Raw genomic sequence first — 8,456 nt, forward strand, 5'->3', positions numbered from 1 at the left:
TGTAGTTTAAGAACTTATCTTGAGAAGCTACTTTTATTTTTCTTTCTCTAAACATTTTTTCTTAAAAAAAAAATTTAATTAAAAAAAAAAAAAAAGAAACTCAAATGCACTGTGCAGGTCTGGTGCATTTGAATGGGTGTCTGGTGGTGTCTGTTAAGCACCACCATGCTAAAAAAAAATAGATTTTTTAGAGAAAAAAGTTTTGAATTTTTTTTAGGTGCATTTTTTTAGGGGTTCAGAAGGGTGCTTTTGTCCTAACCCTGGCTCTTGGGAAATAAATATATTTACAAACTTAGATCCTAGTAAAACCGAAAAAATGTGATAGAATCTTAAATGTTCGTTTGATGCCGTTGAAACTTTCTGGGGTATTGGAGAGGGTTGTGACACACACATTGAACCCTGATTAGGATCCCTCTCGATGATACCTGGAATTTCCCAACCAACGTTCGTAGGTACAACCGTCCGTGGGTAAAGCAGCTTCCCCTAGGAAATTTGTTTTTAAGTATGATGAAAATAAAAAGGTTTTGCAGATAGAGTGTTTTTTTTTAAATTCATTTTTGAAGAAAAAACCTTTAATTTGCATTTTTTCCTGGGTTTAATTTTTTCAAATCTTATCCCACAAAAAGTATAAAGGCCTCTATTTTTATTCTCATATATGTAGAAAAAGATTGTTAACTATCGTCAGAGGTAGATAGGCATAGATGGTATCAATGGATCGACAGATAAATATAGGTTCATATAAGGTATATGGCCAGTAAGAGATCATGGCCCGTATTTACGGAACTTCAAAGGGTGATCATTGCTCCCCCCCCCCCCCCCCGACTTTGAAAAAATAAAGCATTCACCTAAAAATGGACCTGCTCTTTGTTATTTTTCGAAAAAATGGACATTGAGAGTACACCTCTCCCCCTCTCCTCCTTTGGGGTTGCTTGCATAGAAAGGCGAATTAGCTGAAACCGCAGGCGGCTGGCTATCTCTTTATGTGTTTCGGCGAAAGTAGTTTTAAATTTCAAAGAGACTTTAATAGATTTTTTTTGAAAAGGTGTGTAAAAAATTATCATTTCACGTCAGAAGGGGGGAGGGGGGCATGGATTTTCTTATTCAATGGACTTCCTTTAAATTCTTAGCACGAGCAACGCCGTGTGGGTACTGCTAGTTTTCTTATACTTTAAAATACAAAATTTTGTCCAGACATAACTATGGAGATTCCTTTTACAACATTTTCAAAAATCTCCTTTGTAATGTCTGCAGTTGTATGATATGTACCAGGATCCAATCAGATTTTTAATTTGCCGTAAGGGAAAAAAAGGACCTGAAGTCTAAACCTATTAGTACTTAATATTATAGCTACACTTAATACTTCATACATAAAAACTAAAAACGTCTTTTGCCCCACTTTTATGTGCTAATTCAACTAAAACATTGAAAATACATGTACAGTGTGTCAATCTATTTTTTAAGTAATAAATTATGAATAAGAAAAAAAAAAAGAAATTGTAAATAATAAATTGCCATTTTTAATAACATAGAGCAACTTGTTCATTACCAGTAAATATTGCATATGCATAATCCATACACTGCAATAAATCTTCATGAAGTTTTTGTTTTCAAAGACAATGAAGTTCTGTTTATGTTAAAATAGGATATGATTGTTTAAAAATTAGTTTCAATTGTTTTAACCAAATGATGAACATTTTTTTAAATCCTTCACAAGGGAAAAAGAAGCATTTCAGCTGTTCAAACCTTGCATTGTATTATAGAGGCACAGAATCATGATTTTAAAATAAAACAAAAATTTAAATCATGGGACCAAAAAAAAGTGTAATGGTCAATTGTGAATGTGATATTTACAAAATAAAGGAAATAAGACTTATCAAGTTTTCAAATATAATTAACTAAGCAGTTCAGAAATTTTGGCAGACATATTTTGGGAAAATATCAATACAAAAAGAGAAGTACACTAATTCAGAAACACCATATGAAAAATTAAAATTCAAATTGCTACAATAAGGACACAGCTAAATTAAAAAAATCATGATTGCAAAAATGGAACTGTTTCCTCTGGATGTTTTAGAACAAAAGAAAATAAAAATTAAAAAATACTGCACTAAAATATTCAGTGTCATAAAATTGAAATGAACAGTCAAACTTTATGAAACCTCAAATGCATCATTATTTTAATCAGAAAGGCAGAGAGAGAGATAAAAATCATCTAGAGTGCAAGTAATTCTAACCTATTCTATCACTAAAAAATGGAATTTTTTCACTAAAAAAAAAAAAAAAAAAAAAAAAAACTTTATTGGAAGTCATTAATAACCCTTAGTGTAAATTGGCTTCTTCAAAAATAATTGAAAGGACACAACAACTAGAGAAGTGGTTAAAATGATAAATGTAAATATTACACAAGGACTTTAAAAAAAGAAATATGGAAAAAATGAATTGAAACTTGAAAAAATTAATTTTTGTGACTTGGGAATATATCATAATTTCATCATCTGTTATCATAAAACAGTTACTTCTTTTTGTACACACACAAATTATGATGTAAGAACAATAATTTTTCAGCATTTTTAGGAAAAAGTCTATTTTTCTTTTTTTCATAAATGTTTCCAGCTTCTGAGAACACTCATTCACTATTACTAAGTGCTCTCTGGTGCTGAAAGGTATGTATTTCCTGGTCAGCTGAGATAGATTAGGAAAAACTTCAGTGTTTTGCGCCCACCATTTTAAGGGACAGTCGGTTCTTTGCAATAGTGGCTGGGAAAGATATCGGCCAATTTCATTTTGAGTTTAGGTTTCTTCCGGGGCTGCACTTAGTGGTTGCATTTCAATTTCATTGAAATACAGCCACAAAGAATTTTGTGCTTGAGATGATAGAACAAATGAACTTGAAATACTTTTCTCTGGTAATTCAGCTGGTTTAGTGTCGGTACTTTTCATAATAGCTATAAGTTTTGACTTAACTTTAGTGTCTTTAGCTTGAATTTTGTTGAAAAAAATTAACTTAAATCTGGGATCTAAAACTGTAGCAATGCAGTAGTGTTCATTGTTTTAAATTGATGAAAATCTCTTCTCTAAACTTTGGCTAAGAGTATTCTTCATTGTACCAACTCCAGAAAAGTCACTTGATTTATCCAAACATAATTTTAATATTGTAAGTATTGGGATGACTTCAGAAATGAATGATTTTGGTTGTGAAGTTTGCTTTGTTATTTTTTCAAATAGTTTCAGATGATGGAGCACCTTTTCCAAAATTGTCCACTGATTTGAACTTAAAGTGTTTATATCCCCAAATTTAGAAGCATATAGAGAAACTGCATTTTTTTGTTCTAGTAATCTTTCCAGCATGTAATAAGTGCTGTTCCATTGAGTAGGCACGCTTTGTATTAGTTTTTTCTCGGGAACTTTCAACTCATTTGCTTGAATGCTTCTCAATCTTGAGCATGCTAGCAGAAAATGACTGAAATGTGTAACAATCTTTTTTCCTTGAGCAATTAAATCGCTTATTGATCTTTGTGATGTTAAACCATTGCATACAGTCAAATGCAAAGAGTGTAGAAAGCAGGATTCACTTTTCAAATTCAAAATATGTACTCCTTTCATGATATTTGATTCTTCATCGCGTAACACTATGTGGATTTTGTCATTCAAATTTCCAGTCGTCAACCACTGTTGTGAACATATCACAGATGACTTCACCAGTATGGCTTCCCAGAAAATGCTTAGCTTCCAGTGCAGCATGATGATAAATGAAACCCTTTGATATCCTGTGGGCAGTAAAGCTAATAAAACTTTGATTGCTGACAGAACTAGTCCAAATATCTGATGTTAGTGACATGAATTCTGCATCTGATATTAATGTTGTGACTTTTATTTTGCAATCTTCTTAAAGAAGAGGAATAACTTTCTCTTTGAAATATTCCCGGCTGGGGATTTTATACTGCGGCTGAGCTTTTTTCATTACATTAACTAAGCCTTCATCTTTGACAAAACTAAATGGTCGATTGTCGCATGTTATCATTTCTGCAATTGAAGTATGCAGTTCTACAGATCGGTTGTCATTAATGTTCCAAATTTTTTTCTTCTCAAAAAGTAAACCTAATGTTTCTTGCTTCCCTTTTACAACTTGACGTGTACTGGGTGTCGCTGGTGTATTTACTTTAGTAACTGCATCATAAGTATTGTTTTTACCTTTTTCACGATATTCTTCTGGATGTTTTTTAGTTAAGTGGTTAATCAATAGGGTGGAATGAAAAGAAACTCTACCCTATTAATCAGTGAGCTTGTAGTTGCTTTTTTCAAAATCCTCTTCTTGACAAAATATTTTTGCACAATTTACATCTTACTTTTGTGCAATCATATGGAATGGATTCAAAAATACTACAAACTACTTCTTTTATTGACAGAAAAATCCATTTTGCTTTCTTAGAACTCAGAACAGAATAAAATATTTGCATAGAGCAACTAATATTACTGACTCTTATAAGTTAGAACTAGTCCACTCTTTTGAAAGGGTTAGGGTAGTGACCACGGAGTCAGGGCCAGACTGGACTCCTCAAAGGGGCACAAACCTTAGAACTTCAGAGGGGCGCATGATATGTCTGCACTTATTTACCAATTGTAGATTATATATAACAAGGGGGGGGGGGGGGGCGAGGGAGAAAAGGTTTTCATGGTGTGTTACTAATTACAAAACTTCTTGCATACGTGTTCACACGAGAGGTGCATTTAAACTTTTATTTGGGCGTTTTGCGAGGTATTTTCGGGGGGGGGGGGAGTCGTCGTCCTTGTGTATGTGTGGGAGTATAATATTTTGCCTGCTATCTTTTTTTTTCTTTGATTGGCCTGAAGAGAGAGGGAATGGTATTAGGAGAGTAGTGTAGGGTTTTCCTTTAAGTGAGATATGTATGATCTAAAATTTATAAAATTTAGGGTTTTCTCCTAACAAGGGCGCAACAAGAATTTTCTTTAGAGGGAAACACATGAAAATAAAAAGAAAGATAAAAAGATTTAGATCTAATAGGGAAGGAGAAGAAAGGAAAGGATGATCCCCCGGAAAAAATTTTGACACTTGTAGTTTTAAAAACGCAATTTTAGAGTTTCTTTGCTGATGTTAGGGGAAAGAAAAGTACATTGGTCTCAGTGGATATTCTAGAAATTGAAGCCTTAAAAGAACGATTATATGCCAGATTTACTGAATTAGGGTAAGGAACAGGGCTTCAAGGGCTGGTACCATTCGATTAAAAAAAAAATCGAAATCAATTTTTTCTTTCCTTTTAAATTTTTGAAATTAAAATTAAAAAAACTCATTTGTCGACAAACTTTGAAGATTTTATGGAAAGGAGGTTCTGGAGCATTTCCCTGGAAAAGGCAAGAAGGTAAGTGTAGTTTAAAGAACCTATTTTTTTTTTTTTTTTTAATGCATCGATTCCCAAAGTGTGTTCCGTGGAACACTACGGTTCCGCCACGAATTAGTTATTGCAGAACATATTTTCTACAGTAAATTAATAAAAAATTAAAAAGAAAATAACATCAAAGATTTAAAATACCGCAACAGATTGTAGTTGTAGTCGTCATTGTGTTTCGCATCGCCATGCCAGCACGACAAAGAAAATTCCTTCTGATTTGAAGCAAATTCTTCCTTCAGCTTTAACAGTATTTTTAACAAGTTTCATGCCCTCCAGTTAAGACTATTCAGCTATATTTATATTATTCATATTAGAGATATGAGTAGTTAACACAAATAACTACTTTCCCAGATAGAAATATGCTTGCTTTCCGCGGGAATAGTATTTATGAGATTGAATGAACTTCCTGATGAACTGAAGCTTTTTTAACTGGTACAAAAAACATCAGTAACTGTAAGCTTTCAATGTGTTTCCACGCGGAGCGATAGGGATAACAAATATGTACCGAATTTCGTCCGATTCTATGCTTTACGCTTTGAGTTGGAGTGCCCACAATAAATCGGTCAAATACATGTAGACGCAGACACACGGACAGATTCGAAAAATACTCAAAGTAGGTTGGACACAACTTAAAACTGGCTAATATGTCAAAATGTGAAAAATTTCTCGAAACCGAGTTTCTTCTATATAAGTAATTATGATAGCGAATTATTAATATTTTTCATTTGACTTTGAGATCGTTAGCATTTTGAAGTGTAAGTGAAGTACTAAGGGTTCCGTAGCTGAAAAAGTTTGGGAATTGCTGTATTGGGGGAAGGCGGGTTCGGGGACCTTTGCTCATCGTGATTGTAATACAGTGGATGCCGGTTAATTGAATCAGTGGTTAATTGAATCAACCACTTTAATGAATCAAATTGTCAAAAACAGAATAAAATCCAGTTTTGTTGAATTAGCCGCTCTGTGGAATCAAAACTGTTTAGAGCAAACGTGATTCATATAAGCGGCGGTCACTGTACTAGAGCCAGTAATTTTTCGAAATTAAAGCTCCAAAAACGCAATTTTTTAGCGATTTTTGAACTTGCTGGGTATTTGGAGCCTCCCCTGGAAATTGAGAAATTGAAGATTTGGACATGAAATTTCAGATGCTACATAATGCTTTCTGTGTGGAAGGGGAGGGGGGGTCCGGAGGAGTAGCATTTTGAAGACTTACTTACTTTCAGACGAACTAGGAAAAAGAAAGGAATAGGGGTTGGGAGGGGGGGGTAATTAACTGAATAAGCTGTAACTATTAAATATTTTTCATTCAAAGATTTCTTCAAAAGAAATTAAGATTTTCCTCTTACCATATTATCATTATTATTTTTTTTTTACATTAAAATCACTTTGTTTTCCCAATACGTTTTCTTTGCTTCTCTTCAATAATAAAGAATAGTTCTGAAAAACATTCAACTCAGCTTTTTGGGGAGGGGCACCCTTCAGGTTGCGCTACTGACCTCCAACCAAAATTTCTTTAATAATTGCATAGAAATTTTGCAAAAGGAACCTGTAAAGCTTTTATGACGTTTCTACTTTAACTGATTACATTTCATTGACTTCCTTGCTCTTTTTGAACAAATTAAAATATTATTGTTTACCGATGATTGATAATATTAAATATTTCATTATAATAAAAGGAAAATATGATTCTTTTGGACTTAAAATTATATTTAAAAATTGTGATTACCGTATCATAGTGTACAAGAAATTGCTCTTTTGGTCAACATTATTACCACATCCCAAGCTAAAGTAACATGACTAAATATATAAATAAAAACGTAATATAATGTTATCTGAAAATAACGGAAAAATCTATAAATAATTGTGAATAAATTTTACGAAATAAGAAAATGAACTGAAGTCAATAATAGCGATTGTGGAATCAGACAAGGGAAGATATGAATTAACAATACATGTATATAATGATGCCTCTTAAAAAGTAAAAGGTAATAAATATAAAGTTTAAAGGATTAATTTAATAAATATTCTCACAATGATAAAAGTAGTCTCATTTCTTGATTACCTTCCCACAGTTTGTCAATAACTTTTTCATTGTAAATTGCAAGAAATTTCTGTTGTCTCAAAATGTATTTTTAATAAGTCTTTTCAAAATTCAAGATGGCAAAAACGGACCCTTCAAGAAACTATTCGCCTATAACAATGTATAAAAAAAATCCCTGAAGACCTGAAAAATGAGGGAAGAGGCAGGCCCTGATTTCCATAACCGCACGCCGCAGTACGGGGAGCAGGGCACACCACAGAGGGCCTCCTTTACCCTAAAATCAGCGTGACTCCGGGCCCTTCGCCTCTGACTCCGCAAACCTGGAAAAAAGACATTTTTGTCGCGATAACGTGAAATGAAATAACTGAAGGGGATATCTAAAAACGCAACTGAGCGCTTAGAAACTGACTACACTGTAAAAAATCTCGGAAACCTCTCTGAATATACAAAAAAGCTTTCCGTAATAATCAAATTCGTACGCCCTCAGCAGTTTTCTGCTCTTATCAAATACATTTCCCGTTTAACAAGAAAGTAAGAGTCGACGCCTGAGCAGCTCACACGGCAAATTTATAGTCCAACACCAAATCCAAACTGAAACTCGTGAAAGCACGCAATGAAAACCAAGAATCTTCTGCGCAAGAAAAAAAAAAATCGGTAATTTTTTTTTTTTTGTCTCAGAGAAAAATTCTTTGGAATAATCAAAATCCTCCTGTCAAATGCATTTTTTCTGATCTAAAGCAATAAGTTGTTCTTCTCTCTAGAAAAGTAACAGGAAGTAATGACTCATGTGCGAAGTAACACTCATCAAGGCCATTAGTAGAAGTTTTGTTCCTTGCATGAATTCACTGAAGATAATTTTAAAGTCTTATATTTTCTTGCTAATGTATCGTCATGAGATTGAATTTGAAGCTATGGTCACTTATTTTTAAGTACGAAGTGCAACTTCTCGACGTATGCTCGCGGAAGGAATACAAACTGAAATTAAAAACCAAATAACTGCCGAGAGGACG

This window comes from Uloborus diversus, chromosome 1 (genome assembly GCF_026930045.1).
Source record: "Uloborus diversus isolate 005 chromosome 1, Udiv.v.3.1, whole genome shotgun sequence".
NCBI lineage: Eukaryota > Metazoa > Arthropoda > Arachnida > Araneae > Uloboridae > Uloborus > Uloborus diversus.